Here is a 27,873-nt window from a genome sequence, read left to right on the forward strand (position 1 = left end):
CCCTGACCAGGTCGCATTCTTCTTTTTTTTTTTCTAATTTATTTATTTTATTTTTGGCTGCGTTGGGTCTTTGTTGCTGCACGCGGGCTTTCTCCAGTTGCGGTGAGCGGGGGCTGCTCTTCGTTGCGGTGCACGGGCTTCTCATTGTGGTGGCTTCTCTTGTTGTGGAGCATGGGCTCTAGGCGTGTGGGCTTCAGTAGTTGTGGCACATGGGCTCAGTAGTTGTGGCTCGCGGGGTCTAGAGCGCAGGCTCAGTAGTTGTGGTGCACGGGCTTAGTTGCTCCACGGCATGTGGGATCTTCCCAGACCAGGGCTCGAACCCGTGTCCCCTGCATTGGCAGGCGGATTCTTAACCACTGCGCCACCAGGGAAGCCCAGGTCGCATTCTTCTGTGACCCTTTCTCCTGGTCCTGTTGTATTATCCTTCACAACACTTGTGATCGACTGATTATGTACATTTTAAAGATGGGGAAACTGAGGCCAGCTAAAGCGCGGGCGCAGGTCACACAGCTAGGGAATCTGCAGAGCTTGGTTCCTGGGCCGCCTCTCTTTACCCGGAGGCTCTGCCGTCTCTGTTTGACGGTGGGTTCATCACAAAAGCTGTTCGATGCTAAAGGCCAAGGGGATATCTGCCCTTAAATTCAGTGAGTTTTGATCCTGTTCATGAGCCAAACCCACTTCTCTTTTCTTTGTGTTTCCTTTCTTTCCTCTGTGGCAGAGGGCAGCAATTAAAGCTCATTGATTCCGAACCACATGCCCGAGTGTAAATCCCAGCTCCGACCTCCCTGTGTGATTTTGAGGGAGTCCGTTAACCTTTCTGTGCCTCGGTTTCCTCAGCTGTAGTACTTGGCTAATGCCTGAACCTGCCTCCGAGATGATCAAACGAAACGGTGCCGGTGAAGGGCTCAGAGCAGCACCTGGCAGGTTGTGAGCACGATACGTGTGCTTGGTGTTGTTACATTTTAAAATAACAACAAACCTATGTTTGCTCAAAGAACAGAGCTCTGTTGGAAGATTCTTTTGGTCGGTTCCTGGGTGGCCAGACAAGCTGCCCTTTCCAGCTGTGTGACATTGGGCAAGTTCCTAGACCTTTCTGAGCAGCATTTCTCCCACCTGCAAAATCGGGGGTCGTCCTCCCCACAAGATTCCTCTGAGCAGTCAGAGAAATACTGGGTCTAGAGAGCAAGGGACTGAACCTGAGAGTCTCTTCCTTGGAACCAACGATCTGAGATTCACATGGGCAAATACAACTTCAGAGGGAGAATCGTGCTTCTCTGAGCCTGGCGCGTGCACCGCTGGAAAGCCTCTGGGTCCTTGATGGCGCAGCCTCTGTCTCCCCGTTTCCCACCTTGTGGGCTGCCGAGGGGCTGGGCTCGTCATCTCCACGGTGGGGTTGGTGGGCCTTAGAAGAGCATCGGGAACTCTTCAGTCCTGACCAAAGAGGCAACGCACCCGAAGTTCTCCGAGGCCTCGGCCTCTGCCGCGAATGTGCTGGGGCCACTCGCCCCCGCTCTGGGTGTCCCGTGGCTTTGCGGAGCTGGAGGTTATGGAAGGTCGGGGCAGCCTCTTGTACTGGCGGGGCTGGCACAGGCGGATTGTGCTTTCTGAGGGCGATTTGCATGGAATCTGCTTATGCACTTAGCTTGGCCAGTGCGGATGAACAAAAGGTGGAGGCAGAGCCCTGGGGCCACGCGGCTGCAGGGAGGCCAGGAGGGAGTTTGGGGTTAGCAGGAGAGGCGGAGCCCTCCCCAAGCCTGGGGCTGAGGTGCTTCTCTGCACACAAGGCTTGTGGGGTGGGGAGTGGGGTGCTGTCAGTTCTAAGGTCGGGCTGGGGAGAGGGGCGATGGGGGCACCCCTAAGACAGAGCTCCTGAAAGTGTGGTCTGGGGACCACTGGCTGGTCAGGAGGGGCCTTCCTTAGGTTCTTCTGGGCATATGGTCAGCAATTCCCCGAACTTTCATCTTGATGTAAGGGATGCTTAGCAGTAACTCAAAAAACGAGTTATTAAGTAATTGTAATGATTAAGTTGGTGTCCATGGGATGGGGAAAATATTAACAGAAAGTATGCACATCCTTCTATGCGCTTCCAAGTGGGACTGATGGCAGGATTGCCTGATTGGCATCTCTCAGATCTTTATAGCTCTGATCAGGGAAATGTGTTATGTTTCTATGAGAAAGGGCACAGCGGAAAGATGCAGGGAAGAGGAGACCAGGTGTTTAAAAGGGAGAGAAGGATGGGAGAGAGGAGAGAGCAAGGGCGCTGGGGAGGGAGAGAGAGAGTCGGCTGCTGCTTGGGGTGGGACTTTGGGGAGAGAGATGCGCACAGAGGACACTTGTCATGTTGTGGCCATGTGTGTCTCGAATCCCATTCCTGGATGTGGGGACCCACCCACCTGCTGGGTCCTCTGCTAGAAGCCAAGCTGAACTCTGTGCCAATTCAGATGCCTGGTTGGAATTAGACGTGCAGGAGACTGGGTGGGAAGCCTGTGATGGATCTGTGGGGAGAGAGCAGGAGGGGAGACCCACGGGTGCGGGTCTGACACCTGGGAAAGGAGAAGGAGAAGGAAGAGGCTCGGCCTGCAGGGCAGCACAGAGGGAGTCCTGGCCCGGCTGATGGGGAGCCCCAGAGAGAAGACGAGGCGCAGGGCAGCACAGAGGGAGTCCTGGCCAGGCTGATGGGGAGCCCCAGAGAGAAGATGAGGTGATGGAGGAGCCCCCCGGGAGTCCGGAATGACCCATTCCTCTAGGTCTGTCCTTGGCTGGGAGCAGGGAGGCTGCTGAGTTCTCTCTTGGAGAGAGATCTGAGCAGTGCACCCCCATGGCCACCACAAATCCAGGAGCACAGACAGAGTAGCCCCGAAGAGGGTGGGTTCTGGAGGCAAAAGTCCGCTGCAGGACCAGGTTAGAAGATGAGGAGGGTCCCAGGCTGAGAGCCGCTGGTCTACACCAAGAGCAACAGGAAGTTGGATCTTTCGACTCAGCTACGCTCTGGATCCAACAGCCTGTGCTGTCCAGGTGTGTGTGTCACACGTGGCCCAGCTCAGGTAACCTCCAGCACCTGAGCCCCGAGGCCTGGGGACACTTACATTCAGTGGGTCTCATCAAAGCAACTCCCAGATCCTTCAGTGTCGGGTGTTAGGTGTCTCAGAAAGCACCGCCAGATGAACATCCTCTTATTTAGGGCCGGATCGTTCCCTGGTGGCCTCTCCTGGGTGTCGGTGCCCCAGTTTATTTTGTGAAATTTGCTGGTGGGTGGGGCCCTGTCTCAAAGCCACGCCCCCACTCCTGGGGGAGGAGTGCCACCTGGCAGTCCCTCTGCAGCCTCAGTTTCCTGGCGGGTGTCAGTAGCTGCTGTTGCCACTGTCATTGAGGCTGGTGGCACCTGTCTGGGATGAAGGCAGCCTCCGCCATTAGCTCTCAGAGACTGAAATCTCTTAAAGGAGGATGCAGCCTTTCTTCCTCCCAGATGAGAGTGGAGACTTAAACATAAAACCTCCAGAGAAGAGGGGCTGAAATACTCAGAGGTGTAAGCCACAGAGCAGACCTTTGGGGGGCTGAATGGCAGCCCCCCTTAACAGCCAGGTCCCAGCCCTCATACCTGGCCCCTGGGCACGTGACCTTGTTTGGAAGTAGGGTCTTTGCAGATATAATTAAGGCTCTGGAGAGGAGCTCATCCTGGATTAGGGTGGGCCCTGAATCTAATGACGGGTGTCCTGATGAGAGACAGAAGTCACAGCCGCAGCAAGGCCGTGTGGTGACGCAGGCGGAGACTGCACTGATGCGTCTACAGGGTCCCTAATGCCCAGGATTGCTGGCAGCCACTGGAAGCTAGGAGAGGCCTGGGACGGACTGTCCCTCAGAGCCCCGGAGGGAACCCACCCTGCCGACACCTTGATTTTGGATGCTGACCTCTGGGACTGTGAGAGAATACATTTCTATTGTTTTAAGCCCCACAGTTAGTGGCGCTTCATTAGAGCAGCTCCAGGAAGTAGTATTTACAAGATGCATTCCAGGAAAATCAAGCTTGAACACTGGAGGATGATAGCTAACACCTTTCCTATGAAGGATAAGTGGGCTTGGAGGCCTGGGAGGCCCAAAGCCGGGAGGACACCACATTGACCGTGTCCTTGCGTTTTGCCTTTAGTGAACCAGGTTGAACCTGGGCAATGCTGGGTCTCCCGGGGGTCTTGTTAAAATGCAGATCCTGAGGTAATAGTTGGGGGCAGCCTGAGGTCCTGCATTTCTGACAGGCTCCCAGGTGATGCTGCAGGCCCAAGGACCACCCCGGGCAGCAAGGCCTTAGGACAGTGGGTCTGTGAATGCTCCCGGGACCACGTGTGCCAGGGACACCTGGACGCTGAGGAAGGATGGAGACGTCCCAGGCCCCCACTCCTGACCTGCAGAGTCAGCCTCTCTGGGACCACGCACCACATCTGCATGTTTAACCACCTCCCCAGGACAGCCTTACAACCACTGAATTTAAGGTGCCCAGGACCGTGTGGGTTTCTGGGGGTGGTTAGGGCTGGGGAGACAGTGGCCCTGAGGGAGCCAGAGTCCCTTTATATTGAGGCCAGGGAAAAAGCATCCATGTTTTTTGAGCTCCTATTGTGTGCCAAGCCCTGTGACAAAATGCCTTCATTCATTAGCATATTTAATCCTCAGAACAACTCCTGGGAGGCAGCTCTTATTCTTACCCCCATTTTACAGATGGTGAAACTGAGGCTCAGAGAGAGAGAGGCATCTTACTCAGTGTCCACAGACAGACGCGGCGGCAGAGTGGGATGCACAGCCAGCTGTCTGACAGTTCACTGCCCCCACATTCACGCTGTCTGACTGCATGCCCTTCTGGGTCTCTGCAGAGCTTGGCTTGGGCAGCCCTTCTCAAGCTTTCCGGTGCCTGCGAGTCACCTGGTGAAACTTGGGTTCTGGCTTCCAGGTGATGCTTTCTGCTGCCCTCAGACCAGGCATCGACGGGCCCAGTTCAGGGGACATCTGCAGGATCCCTCTGCAAACATGCATAGGAGGTGTGCGACGGCATGCTCTCGGGGAGGTGGGAGGGTCAGACCGCCATCCTGTTTTCCAGCCATTTTAACACCTGGATAGCAGAGACAGGCAATTGAATTACGGAGCAGTTGGCTTCATCAGCTAGAGCTGAGTGAATGAGCACCTGCCAAAGGATTTCTTTGAGAATGAAATCCAGCTGTCTCAAAAATCTCATCAGGCACGTGCTTGGAATTACCTTCCCCGAGCAACTCACTTGGCCCTTCCTCATGAGGACAGAAGGCTCATTCTGCACTAGAGACACCTGGGACAGCAGGGCAGCAGCGCTGAGAGCAGGATGGGGGCACCTGCTGGAGCCTCTCTTTACAAAACGACGCCCTTGGGGACGTTGGTGGGTGAGTGCACGTGTGCAGTCCTGGATCCCTTCTTCCCTCGAAGGATCGTGTTGAAAACCATTCCAGGAGGAAGTTACTGCAGGTCTGTAGTAACTGAGAAACGCGAATCTTCTACGAAGCAAAGCATGTCGGGTTTTTTTGCCTCTTAAAAAAATCTTGTCTTGCTAAGATTTCGGTGTTAAAGTGGTTTTACTTTATGGAACAGAGGTGATGATAAATGGCATTGCTTTTTTTTTTAAACATCCTTGTCGGTAAATAAGAAGCAGGCAGGCAGCCTCGTATCAGCCCCTTGGTGTTTTTAATTCATCTGTGAAATCCACAAATCTGGAGACCTTAGCGTTCGGCCGTTGGTATAAGGTATATGCACAAGGGTGTTAAACGTAACATCACACGTAGAACTAAAAGTTGGGGAGCAACAGAAATGCTCATCCACAGCGGATTGGCTTAAATCCGCTCAGACATTGTTCTCAGACAGTGGCACGTAATGAAAACAGAGGCTTGTGTGGCTCCATGATTAAGTAGAGGAAGGAGAGGTATGAAACTGCAGTCGGCTGCCGGAGTGTGGGTTTAAGGGAAATGGATGGCTGTGAAGGTGGGTTCATAGCAGAGCTCTGGGAAAATCCACAAGAAGCTTCTGGCCATGGTGGCCTCTGGGGAGCAGGACGGAACTATGGTGAGATTTCCTTCCTCTCTTGGACTGTTTGAGATTGTTACTGTGTTGGTGTGTTACTGTTTCAACCAACAAGTTAATTAACAAAGAAATTGGGAACCAGAGTTAGAGGGGGATGTTGGTTAGGAGGTCAGGAAGAAAATATCTGGTTTGTGGCTAGTGATGGATTTTGCTTCTTTATGCTGGTGGTTCTTAAAATTCCCACCGACTGGTTCGGATGGAGGCTGTTAAATGCACACCGAGCTCGGGGCCCGCACCTCTCTGAGGCTTGTTCTCAAACTTGAGGTGCATGGGAATCACGAGGGGGGGCTCTTTCAAACACAGCTTTCCGGGCCCCACCCCAGAGTCTCTGAAACAGGTCTGCCTGGGGCATGAGCATCTGAATTTCCAACGAGCTCCCAGCTGGTGCCGAACTACTGGGCCAGGACCCCTGCTTTGAGGGCTCCTGGCGTTGGGTATTTCTCTCCCCAGACAACTTGCTAGCCCTTCGCCACAAAGCAGTAGGCAGCAGATGATTCGCTGGCTGATGGTTAACTGGGGAAGCAGAGCAGTGATTCCAGCCCTGCTACAGCTGGGAACCCCTCAGGAGCGTTACAAACGCCCACCCCTGAGCCTCTGCCTCAGACCCGTTATATCAGAAGCTTTCAGTGGGGGCTCAGCTGGGGGCACTTCACAGCCCCCCCCCCCCCACCTTGAATACTGAGCGTCCTAGGGCTGGCGCAGCAAAGTACCACAAGTTGCATGGTTTAAACAACAGAAGTGTATCCCGTCTTAGCTCTGGGAGCCAGAAATGTGAACTCAAGGTGGCTCTCCGCAGAGCTGGTCCTTCTGAGGCCGTGGGGAATGGGTCTGGTCCAGGCCTCTCTCTTTGGCTTGGAGACGGCTGTCTACTCTCTCTCTCTCTTTTAAAAAATTTTTTAAAATTTTATATTGGGATATAGTTGATTTACAATGTTGTGTTAGTTTCAGGTGTACAGCAAAGTGATTTAGTTATGCATAAACATGTATCTACTCTTTTTCAGAGTCTATTTCCCATATAGGTTATTACAGGATATTGAGTAGAGTTCCCTGTGCTGTACAGTAGGTCCTTGTTTGTTATCTGTTTTATATATGGTAGTGTCTATATGTTCATCCCAAACTCCTAATTTATCCCTCCCCCCACCTCTCCCCTTTGGTAACCATAAACTTTTTTTCTAAGTCTGTGTGTCTGTTTTGTAAATAAGTTCATTTGCATCATTTTTTTAGATTCCACATATAAGTGATATCATGTGACATATATATCATGTAACAAATAGTCTTTCTCTGTCTTACTTAGTATGATAATCTCTAGGTCATATTGCTGCAAATGGCATTATTTCATTCTTTTTTATACTGTCTCTTCACATCACCCTCCCTTTATGCAGGTCTGTCTCTAATTTTTAAAATAAAGACACCAGTCATATTGGACTAGGGGCCACCCTATGCCAGTCTGACCTCATCTGAACGAATTACGTCTGCAATGACCCTATTTCCAAATAAGATCATAGTCCGAGGTCCTGGGGGTTAGGACTTCAACATATGGATGTTGAGGGAGACAGTTCAGTAACAGACTGGATGTAAAGTTTGTTTCTCAAACTAATGGGCACACGAAGTCTTCGGGACCTTATGGAGATGCAGAACCTGATTGAGAAGGCCTGGGGCAAGGCCCAGGACTCAGCATTTCTAATCAGCATCCAAAGAGTGAAGACCGGGTTATATTAAGGAAATATTGTTAATGGCATCATGGTTGGGTAAGAAGGTGTCATTTTTTACAGAGATGCAGACGGATATATTTAAGGCTAAAATGTTAGGGTGACTATCATTTTCTTTCAAATACTCCCATGAACAATAGGAAATAGGGCAAAATGTTGATCATGGTTAAAGCTAGGTGGTGGGGTAAGGTTTGTTTTATTACCCTGCTTTTCCTCATGTTAGAAATTTCTCTTTTTGTGTGTGTGAATGTTGGTCTGGTATTCTTTTTGTTTGTTTTTTTAAATTGAGGTATAGTTGATTTACAATGTTGTGTTAATTTCTGCTCTACAGCAAAGTGACTCAGTTATATATATATATATGCACACACACACACATTCTTTTCTTTACTGTTCTTTACCATTCTGGTTTCTCATAGGATATTGAAGATAGTTCCCTGTGCTCTACAGTAGGACCTTGTTGTGTGTCCATTCTCTATGTAAAAGCTTACATCTGCTCACCCCAGCCTCCCGTTCCACTTCTCCCCCCTCCCCTCCCCCTCCCCCTCCCCCTTGGCAACCAGGAGTCTGTTAGGCTGAGGCAGATGGAAGGACAGGTGGGGGATGCGGGCCACTTGGGAGGCGGGCCTTGGGTTCCAGGGCTGGCTCCTGAGTTCTCTGAGTGGGAGCAGTAGCTGTATACATCAGGGTCCTCTGTGTGTCAGCACTTTGTTTTTCTACCCCTGTCACTTCCTTCCCTGTGCCTCTCGCTGAGTTCTGGGAGGTGTCAGGAAGGGGGTGGGATTCTAGGATTCCCCTGCTGGATTTACCTGCTCTGGGGGCCAGGGACAATTCGTGTTTTTGAGCCACAGTCTTTGCTTCTGTGTCCCCAGCCCTTAGCGTAATGCCCAGCACACGGCAGGCACTCAATAAATGCACTGCATGAATGAGCAGTTGTGCACTTGCTCTGAAGGCCTGGTCTACTCCAGAGGAGCCAGGCTCGGGGAGGTCAAGTGACCTGTCCTAACCGCCGAGCTGGGTCTGAACTTCCAGGTCAGCGCTGTCCAGTGGAAACAGGCAAGCCCCGTACGCGATTCTAAATGTTCTAGTGGCGCATTTTCAAAGCGGAAAGAAACGGGCGGCATGAACCCTAATGATATATTTTGTTTAACCCAACACAGCCAAGATAATATTTCAACATGCCATCTCTATTTTATAATTACTGTATCTTGATCATGGCGGTGGTTACACGAATGCACACATGCGATGAAAGGACGTAGAGTTATGCACACACGTCAGTTTCCTGGTTTTGATACTGTACAATAATTATGATAATTACATAAGATGTTCACCATATGAAACTGAGTGAAGGGACCTCTGGGTACTATCTTTGCAACTTCCCATGAATCTGTAATGATCTCAAAATGAAGCTGAAAATTTTGGAGATATTTTACAGTTCAAATTTTTTTAACTTAAAATTTAAAGATGCAACCAAGTCTCTGAACTCTGGTGTGTGTTCCACACTCACAGCACATCGCAGCTGGGACCAGTTCAAAGGCTTGGTAGCCACATGTGGCCCGTGGCTGCTGCATTGAACAGCGATCCTTCTCAGAGGGGGGATTCCTGGAGGCCTCTTCAGTCTCTCCCGCTTGCTGGTTGTCTGGTAGAAAAGTTACTTATCGTACCTTAGATAAGTTACTGCCTTCCTCTGAGCCTCAGTTTTCCTTATCTGCAAAGTGGGACTAATAGTGGTACTTATCCCACCCAGCTGTTGTGAGCGTTAAATGAGATACTGTGTGTCGGGCAATTGGTTCAGGCCTGGCCCATGGTTCACTAGAGCCGACATTTACTAGTATTGTCATATTCGAAACCCCAAACTGCAGCTTCATCTGGTTCCCCTAACGTTATAATGCCCTCCTGCCTCTGTCTGCTAGCTGCTGGCCTCCCCAGGCAATGAATGCCCAAGCATCTCTTCTGGTTTTAACTGCTGAGGAGGAAGTAGGACCACGTCCCCGTGCGTCTCTGGTACCTAACTCCTGGTTGTTAACAGATACCCGGAGATACCCTGTAGCAAGCTGGCTGGGGGCTTGGAGGCCAGACCTGCAAAGATCCGTGCAAAGCTTCTTGCGAAACTGAGGACTTCCTTTCTGAGCCCTGGGCTGAACCCGCAGCGGGCGGGGCGGGCAGCTGCTTTTCACCTTATAAGGCAACCCCTCGACGCCCAGGTGAGCAGGGGTGAGCAGACCGCTGCAGGGGCCTCGCTCAGCCCAGCCCACAAGGCGCTCCTAGCTGAGGGTGTGCACCGCAGGATCTCAGCAATGGGGGCGGGGCTGGGTGATTTGACATCTTTTATGGTTTTAGAGAAGAAGAAAAAGACTGTGCACCACAAAAGCAGAAAAACAGAGCTTTATCGTGGTGAGAAATGCTGGGTTGACCTCCCAGACGCCTATTGCAAAACCAGAATGTAAATAACCCCTCAGAGCAGAGCGCCTGGCTCACAAGATACCGCGAAGGAGGCTGTGTGTGCCCCCGGGGTGGCAGGAGGCGGCCACAGGAATCACCTGCAGAATTTAAGCCCCGTTGGGGGGGTGGTCATTGGCTGGGGGGGTGTAAACCCCCATCCCCCCTCTGGAGCCTCAGGGCTCATCCTTGGGGCCTTCCCTGCTGGCCAGGTTAGCTTTTCCCACACGGTCCTTGAACCCTGTTCTGTCTTCAGGGGACATCACCCTCTCTGCTCCACTTCATCGAGGCATCTGGGGTAGGCATGGGGGTGGAGGCAGGAAGGTCTCTGGGATCCGAGCCGAGGCCTGAAGGTGAGGGAGTGCAGAAAGTGGAACACCTGTCCTGGGCAGAGTGGAAGGGCCCTTACGAAGCCCCTGAGCTGGGGGAGTCGGTGTGCCCCTGACGCGATAGGTGGAGAGATGTCCAGGCCCAGGGTGTGGAGGCCGCAGGGTCTGCCTGGGACCGGGGGAGGTCACACAAGGGTTTGTAAGCAGAGAGGTGTGATCTGACTTAACTGATGGAAACTCACTGAGCTACAGGGAGGCCGGCCTGGGCGGAGTGGGGCGGGGGGCGGGTTGGGGGCACCAGTCTCCATGCTGAGCACCTCCTGCGGCGCCGGGGGGTATGTGGGGCGCATGCGCGATGCCGCCCCCCTGGGACGCTGCATCCTCGCGCTGTTCCCAGGGCAGCGTGACAGGGTCCCCTCTCCCACCGCTCTCCCTGGCCGCCCTCTCCCGTGCTCTCCTTCCTGTGACCCCTTCAGGGACACTGATGGAGGTTTACTTGGATCATCGGCGAGGTGGCAAGAGGCAAGAACCCCGAGTAACTGTCCTAGGCTCCAACCCTTGTACACCCTGGGTTGCATGTCTCCACTTACTTCTCACGCCATGTGAGGGGCACCCCCTGCCCCCCTCTTCTCACACCCACCCCCACTGTCCTAACCAGGGTGACAGGAAATGATTTAAAAAAGGAAACCTCTGGGAGTTCCCTGGTGGCCTAGTGGTTAGGATTCCAGGCTTTCACTGCTGTGGAAATCCCTGGTCAGGGGAACTGAGATCCTGCAAGCTGTGCATACAAAAAAAAAAAAAAAAGGAAACTTAAAAACACATGATCCAAGGAGCTCATTATGGAAAAGGGGAGCAAGTGTAGAGAGGAGAAGCTGGACGGGACTGACCTCAGCCAGGTGATCCAGGCCAACGCCAGCAGTGAGGAGTCTTGGGGCCCGCGTGTGCCCTTGATACGCCGTGATGAGAGGGCACTGGACCTCTGGGGTCCTCATCCCCCAAATCCCAACCCCAGTCTAATCATGAGAAAAACCTCAGACAAATCCCATTAGAGAGGCACCTTGCAAAACACCTATCCAGGTCATCGATAACCAGGAAAGTCTGAGAAACTGTCATAGCCCAGAAATGCCTAAAGAGATAGGATGACTAAATGTAATGTGGGATCAGTATTGGTTCATCAGTGCTGACAAATGTTCTACACTAATGTAAGACATTAATCACAGGGGAAGCTCGGTCTGGGACACACAGGAGCTCTTTGTATCCTATTCTTAACGAGCTTGTAAATCTAAAACTATTCTAAAATATTTTTTTGTGACCACAATGACTGGAGCAAATTGATTTGCAGTGGTCCTGAGCGCCACCTTGTGGGCACACGGCTATATTAGCTGTGTCGGGTCTCCTCAGAAACGCAGGGGCACAGGCTGGGCTTGGGGAATGGGATAGGCCTGCTTCCGGCCCTGCACTGGCTCCACACCCAGTGGGGAACGTGCAAAGCAAACACAGCACTCCTCATCGCAGCCAGCATCTATTTGCACCTTTACCTTGGGCGGGAGATGGAGCTGATCCATCCCATTGTCACTGGTCCAAGCCAGCCCGGCAGGTGCAGCAGCTTTATTTTCTCCTGTCCCTCCAACCTTCTCAGTGTGATGGAGGGAGAGAGCCACCTTCTCATCCTTGGATGAAAAGCCCAGACCTTCCCTGTGATTTTTTCTCTCCATTCTTAGGAAATTAGGTCCCGGGGTCACTTTAGATTGAAAGTGGTCCCAATTCATGAATTAAAACTGTCCAGTCCCAGCTAATAAAGTTTGGGGCTTGATTTAATATTAAATCTCTCTTCTCCCCTGGAGCACTTGCCGTGGGAATCAGGGAGAGGGCAGTTTTCCTCTTCTTTGCTCTTTTTTTTGCCCTATAGCTGCTGTTTCTGGCTAGGGTTGCCAGATATAGCCACAATATCCAGTTAAATTTGTATTTCAGATGAAAAACAGATCATTTCTTGTCAGTATAAGTATGTCCCATGCAATATTTGGTACTATCCATACTAAAAGATTATTCATTGTTTATCTGAAATTCAAAATTAACGGGGCGTCTTGTATCTTTATTTGCTACGTCTGTCCATCCTATTTCTGTCCCGTCCAGGCTCGTGGCGGAGGGAGGAGAGGTGGTAGGTAGGCAGAAAGTTTTTACTTGACGGATGACAGTTTATTCATTTGCCATTGCTGCTGGAGCAAATTACCACAAATTTAGTGGCTCAAGACATTCATTTATTCTCCTACAGTTCAGGAAGTCAGAAGTCTGAAATCAAGAATTCCTTCCACTGCTTTTTCCAGATTCTAGAAATCCTTCATCTTCAAACCAGTAGGCATAGCATCTTCCAATCCCTCCCTCCCTCCTTCCTTCTTCTCCCCTCCCCCACATCATCACATCTCTCTGTCTGACTCTGACACTCCCGCTCTCTTTTTTTTTATAAATTTACTTATTTATTTATTTATGACTGTGTTGGGTCCTCGTTTCTGTGCGAGGGCTTTCTCTAGTTGCGGCGAGCGGGGGCCACTCTTCATCGCGGTGTGCGGGCCTCTCACTATCGCGGCCTCTCTTGTTGCGGAGCACAGGCTCCAGACGCGCAGGCTCAGTAGTTGTGGCTCACGGGCCCAATTGCTTCGCGGCATGTGGGATCTTCCCAGACCAGGGCTCGAACCCGTGTCCCCTGCATTGGCAGGCGGATTCTCAACCTCTGCGCCACCAGGGAAGCCCCCGCTCTCTTTTTTTTTTTAAATAAATTTTATTTATTTATTTTTGGCTGCGTTGGGTCTTTGTTGCTGCACGCGGGCTTTCTCTAGTTGTGGAGAGCGGGGGCTACTCTTCGTCGCTGTGCGTGGGCTTCTCATTGCGGTGACTTCTCTTGTTGCGGAGCACGGGCTCTAGGCGCACAGGCTTCAGTAGTTGTGGCACACGGGCTCAGTAGTTGTGGCCCACGGGCTCTAGAGTGCAGGCTCAGTAGTTGTGGCACACGGGCTCAGTAGTTGTGGCCCACGGGCTCTAGAGTGCAGGCTCAGTAGTTGTGGCACACGGGCTTAGTTGCTCCGCGGCATGTGGGATCTTCCCGGACCAGAGATTGAACCCGTGTCCCCTGCATTGAAAGGCAGATTCTTAACCACTGTGCCACCAGGGCAGTCCCCTCCTGCTCTCTCTTATAAGGACCTGTGATGACACTGGGCCCACCTGGATAATCCAGGATCATCTCCCATCTCAAGATCCTTAATTTAATCACATCTGCAAAGTTCCCTTTGCCATGTCAGGTCACATATCCCCACAGGTTCTGGGAATTAGGACCTGGACGTCTTTGGGGGCTGCTGTTCGGCGTCCCACGGGAAGCACGCTGGCTTCACGTCATCTGGGCCTGGCGCATGTTTTGAGCTGACTTTGATCTCATGGCCACCTCTGCGCATCCTGGGGAGGCCTCCTTGGCCGCTGCAGCTCCCCTGACTGGGCACTGCCTGCCCTGGGCTGGCTGGTGCCCTGCAGCCTGTCGCCGTGGGGCCCTGGGGAGACTCACTGTGATTCCAGGCGGCTGCGCCCAGGGTGTGTCCTGAATCCTGTCCCAGATCCTGCTCCTCTGACGGGCTGCTGGGTGGCAGGGTGGGCACCGCCAGGAGCAGACCCCGCTCTGCTGCCCTCGCACCTCAGCTGTGGCATGTGTGACGTGGCCATTGGCTGGAGCTCTCGGAGGGGCACTGTAGCCCCAAACACCCAGGCCCTGAGGTCGGAGGCAGGCTCCCCCCTCTCCCCCTGGGGAAACAGACTCGGCCCTCCAACAAGTCTCTCCCCAGATCTCCCCTCATCTCCATGACCTTGACCCTTTTACACCTTCCTCCTGCGAGGGGTTGACCCTCCCTGCAGTGGGGATGTGAGCTCACGGGAGGGAAGACAGAAGGCATGCCAGGCAGCGGGAGGAGCCGTGGAAGAACAGCCCGGTGAGGCTGGGAGAGATGGGGACTGGGCAGAACTTCCCAGAGAAAGCGGAAATACACAGGGGACCAGGGGGTTGCGGGTCCCCGGCCTGCAGGCCAGCTTGATAGAGTGAACAAGCTGCCTTCGCTGGGTCCGTGATGAGCTGAGGGCCCCCAAACCAAGGTCACAGAGGGACCCTCTGGTCAGAAGGGCCCACTGTATCCACGTAATTTATGACTGTTGATGTCAGCCGTGATCCTCTGCGTGCGGCAGCCTGGTCAGTTTACTGCTCTGTGTGGTTCACTCCCATCTCCATTTCCATCCTGGTCTCTCTGGAGGGAAGTCACCGTGTGCAGCGCAGGCCTAAGGAGAGGGAGTCATGCACGCTCCGAGTCCTCCCCTTGGGAGCATCTGCATAAATTCCTGGGGTTCTTTGGAAAGGGAGATTGGCCTTCTCTTCCACATTTATTTAATCCATTACATATATATATGAACAAATTTTATTAGCTTTGCTTTCTAGATTGCTTTCAGGAAGCAACAGCTGTATGAGTAGGGAAAGCCTTAAGCCTAAGGCTGTGTTTGACAGAGATTCACACAAATTGCATTACACACTACAGTCCAGAAACTGAAAAACCATTTATGCCTCGGTTCCTTTGGGATTTATTCTAAAGGCTTTTGGATTGTTCTGTAGTTGAGAATTTTTAACCACAAAAAGTCCAAGTGGTCGTGTGGCATGTCAGCACTGAAGTAGCCCAAGGCCTGTTTCTTGGTCATGCGCATCTCTGTGTTTATGGTGTTTATTTCAAATCTGCTCTTTCAACGCAGGAATATGTCCCACAGGAGGGGCTGGAGACCCAAACTGCACCCCGAGTGACCTCAGAAAATTCCGGGTATTTCCAACTTGCTTTTGAGTTGAATGCCTGTAGCTGTATCCATGTGTGTTGGGGCCAGATCTATAACTGGGTATTCTCCAAATAAAGCCAGTGTTTTTTAAAAGTCTATTTTTTATTGAAGTATAGTTGATTTACAGTATTGTGTTAGTTTCAGGTGTAAAGTGATTCGCTTTTATATATATGTGTGTATATGTGTTTTTTCAGATTCTTTTCCATTATAGGTTATTACATCATATTGAATATAGTTCCCTGTGCCATACGGTAGGTCCTTGTTGTTTATTTTATACATGGTGGTGTGTATCTGTTAATCCCATGACCCTCTTTTCCCCTTTGGTAACCATAAATTTGTTTTCCTTGTCTGTGAGTCTGTTTTGTAAATAAGTTCATTTGTATCATTTTTTAAAGATTCCACATATAAGTGATATCATATAATATTTGTCTCTGTCTGACTTACTTCACTTAATATGATAATCTCTAGATCCATCCATGTTGCTGCAAATGGCATTCTTTCATTCTTTTTTATGGCTGAGTAATATTCCATTATGTATATGTACCACATCTTCTTTATCCATTCATCTGTTGATGGGCACTTAGGTTGCTTCCGTGTCTTGGCTATTGTAAATAGTGCTGCTATGAACATAGGGGTGCATGTATCTTTTCGAATTATAGTTTTGTCTGGGTATATGCCCAGGAGTGGGATTGCTGGATCATATGGCAACTCTATTTTTAGTTTTTTGAGGAACCTCTGTACTGTTTTCCATAGTGGATGTACCAATTTACATTCCCACCAACAGTGTAGGGGGGTTCCCTATTCTCCATACCGTCTCCAGCATTTGTTATGTGTAGACTTTTTAACGATGGCCTTTCTGACTGGTGTGAGATGGTACCTCATTGTAGTTCTGATTTGCATTTCTCTAATAATTAGTGATGTCGAGCATCTTTCCATGTGCCTATTGGCCATCTGTATGTCTTCTTTGGAGAAATGTCTCTTTAGGTCTTCTGCCCATTTTTCGATTGGGTTTTTGTTTTTGAATTGTATGAGCCATTTGTATATTTTGGAAATTAAGCCCTCGTTAGTTGCATCGTTTGCAGAGATTTTTCTCCCATTCTGTAGGTTGTTCTTTCGTCTTGTTTATGGTTTCCTTTGCTGTGCAAAAGCTTGTAAGTTTGATGAGGTCCTATTTATTTATTTTTCTTTTTATTTCTTTTGCCTTGGGAGACTGACCTAAGAAAACAGTGGTACAATTTATGTCAGAGAATGTTTTGTCTATGCTCTCTTCTAGGAGTTTTGTGGTGACATATCTTATGTTTAAGTCTTTAAGCCATTTTGAATTTATTTTTGTGCATGGTGAGAGGGTGTGTTCTAACTTCACTGATTTACATGTAGCGGTACAGCTTTCCCAGCATCACTTGCTGAAGAGACTGTCTTTTCTGCATTGTATATTCTTGCCTCCTTTGTTGAAGATTTATTGACCATAGGTGTGTGGGCTTATTTCTGGGCTCTCTCTTCTGTTCCATTGATCCGTATGTCTGTTTTTGTGCCAACACCACACTGTTTTGATTACTGTAGTATTGTCTGAAGTCTGGGAGGGTTATGCCTCCGGCTTCGTTCTTATTCTTCAGGATGGCTTTGGCAGTTCTGGGTCTTCTGTGGTTCCATGTCAATTTTAGGATTATTTGTTCTAGTTCTGTGAAAAATGTCATGGGTAATTTGATAGGGATTGCATTATATCTATAGATTGCTTTGGGTAGTACACCATTTTAACGATATTAATTCTTCCGATCCAAGAGCATGGGTTATCTTTCCACTTCTTTGAATCATCTTCTATCTCCTTTATCAGTGTTTTATAGTTCTCAGCGTGTAGGTCTTTCATCTCGTTGGTTAGGTTTATTCCTAGGTATTTTATTATTTTTTTTGGTGCAATTTTAAACAGGATTGGTAAACTCAGTTTTTAAAGAAATGTCATAAAAATGTACAGTTTGGAGCTTATATAAATATTATAAATATGCATGAAAATATATAAATAAAAAATATAAATATTATTAAAACATAAGCTTCTTCGAGCTAATTCTCTCTTCCATATGGTCTGCTCTATTTCCAGTGCTTTTTAATGCGTTTTTCATCTCCTTGAGTTCTTCAGCTCCAGAATTTATTTTGTTCTTTTTTAGAGTTCAGTATCTTTACTAAAGTATTTCTTCTGTTCCTTAATTTTAGTCCTGAGCTCATTGAACTGCCTCTGTGAGTTCTCTTGTAGCTCTTTGAGTTTCTTTATGACAGCTGTGTTGAATTCTCTATCAGTTAGATCATAGTATTCCTTGACTTTATGTTTGGTTTCTGGAGACTTGTCATTTTCCTTTTGTGATACGATGTTATTGTGGCTCTTCAGGCTTGATGAGTTGCTCCCCTGCTGGCACATTTGAAGTAGCAAACACCTTTCTTCTTTGGGTAAAGTTTTTTTTTTTTTAATTCTAAGAATTCATCATGCTAGTAAAAAACAAACAAACAAAAAACCATAACAGTAACTGCAGTCTGGCCACTGTCTGCTTTTTTTTTTTTTAATTAATTAATTAATTAATTAATTATTTTGGCTGTGTTAGGTCTTCGTTTCTGTGCGAGGGCTATCTCTAGTTGTGGCAAGCGGGGGCCGCTCCTCATCGCGGTGCCCTTGCCTCTCACTGTCGCGGCCTCTCCCGTTGCAGAGCACAGGCTCCAGACGCGCAGGCTCAGTAGTTGTGGCTCACGGGCCTAGTTGCTCCGCGGCATGTGGGATCTTCCCAGACCAGGGCTCGAACCCGTGTCCCCTGCATTGGCAGGCAGATTCTTAACCACTGCGCCACCAGGGAAGCCCCGCTGTCTGCTTTTATACAGCCAGTGAGCTAAGAATGACTTTTGCAGTTTAAACAGTTGGAAACAAAATCAGAAGAATAATATTTTATGATGTGTGAAAATTATGTGAAGTTCACATTTCTGTGTCCATAAATGTGTGACATAAACAGCCATGTCCAACAGTTTTTCTATTGCCTGTGGCTGTTTTGGTGCCACAAGAGCTGTGAGTAGCTGTGACAGAGATGGTATGGCTTGAAAAATCAAAAATATTTACTGTCGGGCCCTTGACAGAAAAAGTCTGCCAACCCCTGGTTTCGTGCTTAGCCCAATAAAAGGCTTTTTCACGGAGGAGAATGATATCACTTGATGTTGCTTAGAATTGCTGGCGCTTGGGGATAAAAAGCAGACCGACTTTTAGTTGGTTTTATTGTCGGTATCTCTACAGCCGGGGGGCCCCTGCTGCCCCCCCACTGCCTGCACCTGGGACCACCATAGCCCCCTGGCCCCCTGCCCTGGGCGTGCTCCGGCCTCTGGGAAATTGCCTTTTTGCACAGAATGCCACCACCTCGGATATTCCTGAAAGTATACTCAACGAGGTTTGCGTGCCTAAGTACAGGGGATCTAATCCTTCCATCCCCGTGGCTGCAGGCGGCAGAAACCTGAGCGAGCGGAGACGAAGACCTGGGGTTACTCCCTCGTGTCCAGGAGGGTGAGGGCGCCTGGGCTGCGGAACAGCCTCGGTGCTCAGACCCATCTCTCCACGAGGGCCTGTGCCCTGCGGGCCAGAAGTGTCCAGGCAGGCCCCAGGCAGCAGGCAAGAAGGGGCTCTGGCCAGGAAGCACCCGATTGGCAGGAAGGGCGGGGACGAGGGTGAACAGAGAGAGTCTGGAAGGCAGTAGTCCCTTGACACGAAAAAGGAAAATGTTCAGATGGCCTCTGAGTTCTTTTTTTTTTTTTAATTGAAGTGCAGTTGACTAAAATGTGTTAGTTTCAGGTGTACAGCAAAGTGATTCAGTTATACATATATATATATATATATATATATATATATTCTTTTTCAGATTCTTTTCCCGTATAGATTATTACAAAATATTGAGTAAAGTTCCCTGTGCTATATAGTAGGTCCTTGTTGGTTTTCTATTTTATATATAGTGGTATATATCTGTTAATCCCAAACTCCTAATTTATCCCTCCCCTCCCTTCCCCTTTGGTAACCATAAGTTTGTTTTCTATGTCTGTGTGTCTATTTCTGTTTTGTAAATAAGTTCATTTGTACTTTTTTTTTTTTTTAGATTCCACATATAAGCAATATCATATGATATTTGTCTTTCTCTGTCTGTCTTACTTCACTTAGTATGATAATCTCTAGGTCCATCCATGTTGCTGCAAATGGCATTATTTCATTCTTTTTTGTGGCTTAGTAAATTCCATTGTATATGTACGTATACGTATATACATACACTACATCTTCTTTATCCATTCCTCTGTTGATGGACACTTAGGTTGCTTCCATGTCTTGGCTATTGTAAATAGTGCCATTATGAACGTAGGCATGCATGTATCTTCTCGAATTATAGTTTTCTATGGATATATGCTCAGGAGTGGGATTGCTGGATCACATGGCAACTCTATTTTTAGTTTTTTAAGGAACCTCCATACTGTTCTCCAGCTCTGAATTCCTTTTAAGCCTTGAAGTCTCTGTGTATTTTTTAATATCCCATCTATTTTCCAACCATAGCTTCTCACCGTCCTGGTTTTTCTCCCTCTTACCTTCCCCAGCCTCTCCTCCACAGCCAGAAACCCCCCAACCATCCCCTCCCCTCAATTTAATCATGCTCCTCCCCACTCATTCAGCAGGTGGAACTGAATGATAAAGGACTAGAGGACTGAGGGCAGAGACTGTAATGCTCACTGCTGTATCACCACGCCTGGCATGTATGTAGTAGGTGCTCAATACAATCTGGGGACCTGTGACCAGCACTGCCCTTGCCCTTTGGACCTTACAGCTGTCCTAGCCCCACAGGCCCAAGACCACCAAGATCAACCCTGCAGTCTGACAAATCAGGACTGTTCACCCAGTACACTGGGAACCCTCGGCAGCTCAAACTGACAAAGGCAAAGAGAGTTTTCATAGGACTTTGTGGAAAGGTGGGGTTTGGGTGAAACTTAAAAGGAGCAGTGTTTCAACAGGCTCAGGGCAAAACAGGGCTGTGTGGGAAGCGGCCAGCATCCGGTCTGGGCTGCAATGTGGACTCGGTTCCCGTTCCCTTGGGAACCACAAAGTTAGGAGGGCAATGGACCATCATGTCCAGAAACCACTTATCTGGATCTGCACCTGGGTTGGAAATCCAGGCTGCTTCTCCATCAAAGTTGACTTAAATTCTCAGGCGGGAGCAGGAAGTTTCATTCTGAGTGACAGAATTTCAAACAGCGAAGTTTCTGCTCATCTATGATTTTACAGTTCAGAATTCTTTTTGAGTAAAGCAGTCACTACACAAAAAAGGGGGTTGTTAGGACACTTTACAGCTGCAGCTGAGTGTCCTTGAGAAATGTTGTTCCTTGTGAACTTGAGGACAGCAAAACCCAGCAGCTGGTTTCATCTGTGTCTGTTACTCTTCTTGATCCTGTGATGCCATTTCTCAGTCTTGGGGGCAGGTTAAGGATTTCTGTGCTAACTGTTCCATTGGCTCTGGCTGGGAGATGCGTTGGAGGAGGGAAGGAGGCTGTTACTGGGGTCTGGCCCAGACAGGGGGCCCTGGGGACATGGAGGGAAGTGGGTGGATGCAGGCCAGATCTTGGAGGTAAAACAGATTTAGTAAGTAATGGAACACGGGGAGAGAAAAGGAGGAGGAAGCATCCAGGATGGTTCCAGTTCTCTGACTTGGGCCTGGAAGGTGGTGGCCGGCCCTCAGGAAGGAAGTAAATAGGAGATGCAGTTTTGGAGGGAAGAGTTTGGGTTTGGCTGGGCTGAGTTTGAGATGCAGCCTGATGGGCGTTAGGGGTCAGAGTGCAGTCTAGACCACCAGCTGGACGTGCAGGTTTGGGGGTCAGCAGAGCAGACAGGTGGGAAGTGAAGTCACCGGGAAGACAGTCAGGAGGAAGGAATTAATCTCAGGGAGGATGCGTAGAGTGAAAACTACCAGGGAGGGAGGGGAGAAAAGCCAGGGCTGAGTGACCTAGGTGCCCAGGAAGGAGAGTTTTAATAAGGCAGGAATGCTGACTGTGAACCCCTGCATGCAAGGACTGAAAGTGCCCCATGGATTTAGTGACAGAGCCCCTGGGGCCAGGTTTCAGTGGTTTGGGGAACGAATGAAAGGTGAATAAATCCGGACAACAGTCCTGAGACATTGTGGAGTGAAGCTGGGGCCGAGGGATTGGCGATGGGGTGGGAGAAGCTGGAGAAGGCCTGAGGGTCAAGGTGAGTTTATTTATCAAGACTAGACAGACTTAAGCACGTTTAAATGCCACTGGAAAGGACTGGGAGTCAGAGAACGCAGACAGAAGTGAGGGCTCCCAGGAAGAGAGAGAGGCTGGGCTGCGGAGGGGCAGAAGCGGGGGTCGGGGGTAGGCAGGAGCCCGGGCCCTGGGATGCGAGGCTGCGCCCAGATTAGTTGGGGGAGTGGGGAGGGAGAGGGGTGCCAGAGGAAGGTGGCCTGGGTCTTAATCCATGGAGGCCTCAGTAGTGGAGGGTCCCGCGGCTGGGTTACCTGCCTCTCTCGTCTCTCGCTGGGTCTCCCTTAGGCCCGCTCTCCTCTGTCCCAGCTCCGTCCTCATCCCGGCCACACCCCGTGCTCCCAAGGCCCAGCTACTTTACCCGAGGCCATACAACCCCTCCCTCCCCAGGTGCTCCTCCCTGGCTCCTCCCATGAATCCTCAGCCACTCTCTTTCCCAGGTCCGCCTCCAGCGTCTTTTCCAGCTCCTCCCGCAGCGGCGCCCCAGGAATCCTGCCTCCTTCCTTCCTGCAGCCAGCCCCGCCCACGGCCCCGCCCTCACCCGCCTGCGCCGGCCCGCTCCCCATGAGGTGCATAACCATTGGCTGAATTCGTTATAAGGCTCCGCCCCCTAGACTTCCGCTTCTGCGATTGGGGCAAGTAGCCGTCCGTCAGCGCCGTCGCCTGGCAACGGGGTGGGCTGCTCTAGAGGAAAACTTGTGGACTGCGGAAAGGCAGGTCGGGGGTCGGCTCTGGGGCGGAGGGCGGAGGGCGAGGGCCTCGGTGAGCGGAAGGGTGGGGGTGTGGGAGGGGGAAGGTCGTTGGTCAGGAGGCCTGGGGGAGCAGCCTGATGGAGGCGATGACCCTGGTCCCGGGAGCGGATGGTGCCAGAGTGGAGCTGGGCCCTGCCCCTCCCTGGCAGCCCGTGCCTCTCTGCCCTGCGGCGGGGTGGGGAGTGGTGGGGGGACAGCTGCGAGGGAGGAAGAGTCTCCTCGCGTGGTCAGTTGGAGCACAGAATCACTCCTCACATTCTGCTTGTCGTGTGGTTGAGATCAGAGGGTTCCGGCAGCTTCTTACCCGAGGGTTCTCAGGGTGTAGGCCAGCTGTCGGAAGGGAAAGCGAGAGAGAGAGAGAGAGAGAGAGAGAGAGAGCGCTAGCTGTAGAGAAGCAGGAAGAACTGGGAGCATCGGCGGGAGGAGGCGAGGCGGGGGCGCTGTACTGGAGTGTGTGCCGGGCTGGGGCGGTCTCTATTCTGACCACAGCCTACTCACTTTGTCCCCGGAGAGTGGAGCTGATGGCTAAATTCAGGGCAGAGGGGAGAGAAGAAAGTGCTCCTAGGCTAACACCCTGCAGATGAGCCACTGGGGCTCCCTGGAGGGAGGGAAGCCAGCATAGGGCAGGAGCGGGACAGGTCCCCTTCTGGCCAGCACAGCTGGCGGCTGGCCCAGGCTCAAGCTGACCCTTCGCAGAAGGGCTGCCGGTTCTGGGATGTAAACAAAGCTTGAAGCAGATGAGGCGGTGGGAGTCTTCCCAGAAGGGGCGTACTGAGGGCCAGATTGCTGCTCCCAGGACAGCGGCCCCTTGGAGGTGGAGAGTCCAGGGTGTCCCTCGAGGACAGGAGCCGTCAGAGGGGCTCAGAGAGGCTCTGAAAAGAGGTGCCTGAGCCATGCTAGGATGCCAGCAGGAATTGCGGCCCATTCTGCAGAAAAACAGCTCCTGGCTCCCTCCCTAGCACTGGGGAATTTGTTCCTTCCAAGCTGGGCTGTTTGTCTTGTTCCAAGGCAAGAAACCTTCTGTTGCCTTGGGCTCATGTGTCTCCTTCTCTGGCCTCCAGAAAGCCGAATTATTGATAAATGCCCTATGTTGCCTCATTTAATCCTTTCCCCCTCATTACAGGGCTGGTGGCACTTTCCCTGTTTTACTAGGGTTGGAAAAGGCTTCATAACTTGCCCTCAGTCGTAGCACCAACCAGTGTCAGAACTTGAACTCGGATCTGTGCATCTTTGCTTACACCATCTGGGTACCAGCGCACTTCAGCGCCCACCCTCCCGCTCTGCCCCACGGCCCTGCATCTTTGGAAGCCAGTTTCTCATTCTCAGTCCTACTGACGTTTGGGGCCAGGGACCTCTTTGTTCAGGGGGGCTGTCCTGTGCGTTGTAGGGTATTTAGCAGCTCCCCTGGTTGGTATCCACTAGATGCCAGCAGCACCCCTCTCCCTGGTTGTGACAACCAGACATCATTGCCAGCTGTCCCCCGGCAGACAAAACCGCCCCCAGTTGAGAACTACTGGGGTTAGCGATCTTAAAGGAACACTGAGGCGCGCTTGAAAGAGAACGTGATATACGTAAACCTGCAGGAGACTCAGGCCAGCGTTGGGTTGTTTTATGCACAGCTTACCTGGAAAAAAAAAAGCCTGTGGCACATATCGAGGTGCACCCAGGACAGTCCCGTGAGAAAACCATTGCCAGGGACTGAAAGAAAGTTCAGGAATATGCATCTGGGGAGAAGTAAGGACGCATCAAAGGCCTTCAGTTCCTCCCCAAAGTTGATTAAAGAGATTTCAGGCTTGATTAAACGATGGAGTCCAGGCTGGATGAACCTGGGGACGCTGTACCACTGCCATTACGTCCTCCTGCCTTGTGGGAGCTCTTTAACAGGAGTGGGGTGTCCTTGGAGCTGTCTAAAGATGTGTCCTCTTACCAGTGCCCTGCGGACACCGAGAATGGTGGGCCAGGGGCCCGGGGCATGGTGTGAGAGGCTGCCCTTCCTTCCACCTCTTGTTGACTCCAGGCCTGTGGCTACTGCTTGAGGGTGTAGCAGTTCTCCCTCCTCCTAGAAGAAAAACCAGTGTTGCCAGCTGCCCTGCTTCTGGGCCTTCCCTGGCATCTCTTCCAGGTGCCGCCCTGAGCCTACCGCATGCCGACGGGCCACATCTCTCCTGTGCATTTCTGCCCTCCGCTCCTCCCTGTGGGCGCCTCGCCCAGCTCTGGTCCTTTCTCGCAGGCATTTGGACCCTGAGGAGGCCAGGCTGCTGTTTCCAGACAACAATGCAGGAGCCTGTTTCCGGTGGGACAGAGGAGGGGGCTGGGATGGGCTGGAAGTGAGGGGCTGGGTGGAGGCAGACGAGGCCACCTTGCTCTGTAGCCCCCTCTGGCCCCCTCTGCACACCAGACCTCGCCTGGACGATGTCGGTTTCACCCTGCACCTTTGTGTGCACCGTCCCTGCTTCCTGGGCGAACCACCTGTGGGTGCCGGAAAACCCAGCCGGAACATGTCCTTTGGGAGTTTTTCCACTCTTGCCCCATCCCTGCCGATCCCCGCAGCATTTGCTGGACGGGACGCTCCTGCAGGCCCTGGGCCTTTCTGAGGCTTCTGTCTGCTCTCCCTCTGACGGGGCCTGGCCTAGGAGACACTGAGTTAGTTATCTGTTGAAGGAATTAGATGCATGTGCTGATGTCAGGAAGGCCAGTGTGCTGGAGGGGGCAGGCCCCATGACCTCTCAGTGGCACTGCCCCTGGTTGCACTGATTGCTGAGTCATGGAACAACTGGGAATGTCTGAGGAGAGGCATTTACATGCTGGCAGCCTTTTAGCCCCAGACGTCCCCCTGAAAGAGGCTGGTATCCCCCGGTGGAGCGATTCCTTGGTTTTGAGAAGGAAGGATGCTTTCCCAGGATGTGGGAAGTTTGAGGTGCAGCATTTAGATGGAGCCCCCGTCCTTGCTGTCAGCTCTCCCTGGTGGCCCAGGCCTGGTGGGCCATGGGGTACAGAGGTGGGCAGGGGACTGGTCACGGGTGGTGGAGTGAGTGGCACTGATCCAAGGGGCCCTGAGTGCCTGGGGTCTGGGAGTGAGTCCCGTGGGGCCTGAACGTGAGGGACCCAGGCAAGGCCGACCTCCTGGAGTTAGCACACGGGATCTCACGAGGTGGTGAGAGAACAGGCCGTCCACCCGAGGGGTGGGTGGAGAACAACACAGCCGTTGGACCGGCACGTCCCCGTGCCTGCGTGTGCCAGGGTAGCTCAGGTGCTGGCCAGGTGGCCGTGCGGCAGTCTGTTTAATGGCATTCAGATTCTACGGTGGGTGAGTCAGGCATGCAGGTGTGGGTGCAGCGCAAGCAGAGTGAGTAAGGAGAGACCTGTGTCCATGTCAGTTAAGGCAGCAGTCGGTTCTAGGAAAGTCAAGAATGCCGGGTAGTCTTGGAACCTGAGGCTGAGTAGATGGTGAGGGGTGCAGAGGTAGACTTGAGGGTCCTCTGAGCCAGACAACGGGCAGAAGGGAACTGTCCACAGAGACTGGTGTCTGACGTTCCGAGGGGACCACACGCATCCGCCAGGTCGGCCTTGGGAGCCCACCTGGGTGGGCACGGCTGTCAGCTGGCCTGGAGGGTCCAGCTCTGACATGAAGCTGTGCTGACATCTCAAAAACCTTTCCCCCCAGGTGTTCAGAAGGCCATCATCTCTTCCAGAGTTTAGGTGAGTCAGGCCTTCTCATGTCACAAACCGTAAGGTTTTCTAGATGAAGTGAAAAAGCGTGGTGATCTTTGCTAGGAGGACCCTGAGAACGAAATAGATTTCACTAGGGTACATTTTAATTCATTTACCATTTCCAGGATTTCAGCAGGATAACAAGGTAGGGACGCAGGGAGAGTTGTGTGACAGGTCTTTTGGTGACTTGATAAATTAACACAGATTTTGAGAGAATCTTGAATTTCCCTGGTTGGAAGGGTATGAATCTAAAGATACTTTTGACTAAAGCTATCGTGATTTATCGCTAATGGAAGTAAAGCTGGGGTGGAACCAAGTGAAAGCAAAATCACGCTGTGTAGACAGATCAGGTCACTGTGCGGGGTCCCAAAATAACCTGCAGCCTGCTTTCTGGTCAACAGAGCAATGCAGCGTCCTTCTTAATTATTACCCTAGCCCTTCTCTGTTCCTCCTGCATCCTCGATGAGAAGGATTAAGCTACCCAGTCACTGAATGGCACCAACCCCTTTTTTGAGCCTTCCAAGAAAGCATCCCCCTTCTCACTCTCACCGAGCCCCCCATGCTTCCTCGCTGCCTTGGGTTGGAAATGCAGCTCTGACCACACGCGTACTCCTGCTTGTCTTTAGCCAGGGGGCATCGACCTATTTTCTATTGTGATTTCTCTTAGGCGTTGCTTTCAGACACTTAATACTAAGAGCACTGCTTTGCAGTTGGCAGAATATATTAAGTTAACTGCAGAGTCAGTGATGTTGGTACCTTCTTTCTGCCTTTGCTTGGCACTCTTTCCTACTCTCTTCTGGAAGTGGCGGGTATTTAAAAATCAAATGATGATGGCTTGTCTCCTCATCAAGTCCTACGTGATCAGGTTGTTTCTTGGGGCTCTTAGAAAAGTTGAGGAACAGGACGGGTCTGCCTTGGCATGGCCGCTTGGGCTGTGCCCCCTGGAGGGGACCAGGCACCAGCTGGTGCCGCTCGCCGTATCTTAGACATGAAGAAAGCCTCACGCAGGCTGGACCTTGAGCCCAGGGCCGGAAGTTTTCCTTCTTGGCTCTTACGCTGCTGAAACACTTGAGAATTGGAAGCATTTAGATCAGGTGGCCCGTGAGTGATAGCCCCAAACTCGGCTGCACAAGCACCCGTTTCCAGCAGCCTTTGCAAGTGCGCTACAGCTCCCGTCCAAGGAGCCCTCTGCTGGAGGCTTCCTGTTTGGGGCAGATGGGCACCCCTGCCAGAATGGCTGGATTAAAAAGATGGAAAAATAGCAGGAATGTCAGAGAGGATGTGGAGAGATTGGAACCCTCATGCTTTCCTGCTGGGAATGTAAAACAGAAAATAGTTTGGCAATTCCTCAAAAAGTGAACATCAGATTATATAACCCAGCAATTCCATTCCTAGGTATAGTACCTGCCGCCCCTAAATTTGAAAGCAGGGACTCAAACAAGTATGTGTACACATATGTTCACAGCAGCACTGTTCACAACACCCAGAGGATAGAAGCAGCCCAAATGTCCATCATCGGATGGATGGATAAACCAAAGACGGTATCTCCATCTACCATAAATATTATTCACCCATAAAAAGGAATGAAGTACCGATTATGCTACCATGCAGATGAAATTTTAAAACATTATGCTGACTGAAAAAAGCCAGACCCCAAAGACCATGTACTGGATGATTTCATTTACATGAAATGTTTGAAAGAGGCAAATCCACAGAGAAAGCACATTAGTG

General features: G+C 51.0%; 1 protein-coding gene across 2 annotated transcripts in view; it reads left to right on the plus strand.

Annotated features, from left to right (window-relative positions):
• Positions 1-22,347: 22,347 nt before the first annotated feature.
• MEAK7 (MTOR associated protein, eak-7 homolog) overlaps positions 22,348-27,873 on the plus strand; it is a 35,583-nt gene continuing 30,057 nt past the window's right edge. Inside the window, exon 1 of one of the 2 annotated variants that reach the window (XM_068528730.1) lies at positions 22,348-22,392. The gene's annotated coding sequence lies outside the window, so the exon portion shown is untranslated. Of the gene's footprint in view, positions 22,393-26,108; positions 26,131-27,873 lie in introns of those variants that run through there. The other variant, XM_068528731.1, reaches the window with a different exon arrangement.

This window comes from Eschrichtius robustus, chromosome 19 (assembly GCF_028021215.1).
Source record: "Eschrichtius robustus isolate mEscRob2 chromosome 19, mEscRob2.pri, whole genome shotgun sequence".
Lineage (NCBI taxonomy): Eukaryota > Metazoa > Chordata > Mammalia > Artiodactyla > Eschrichtiidae > Eschrichtius > Eschrichtius robustus.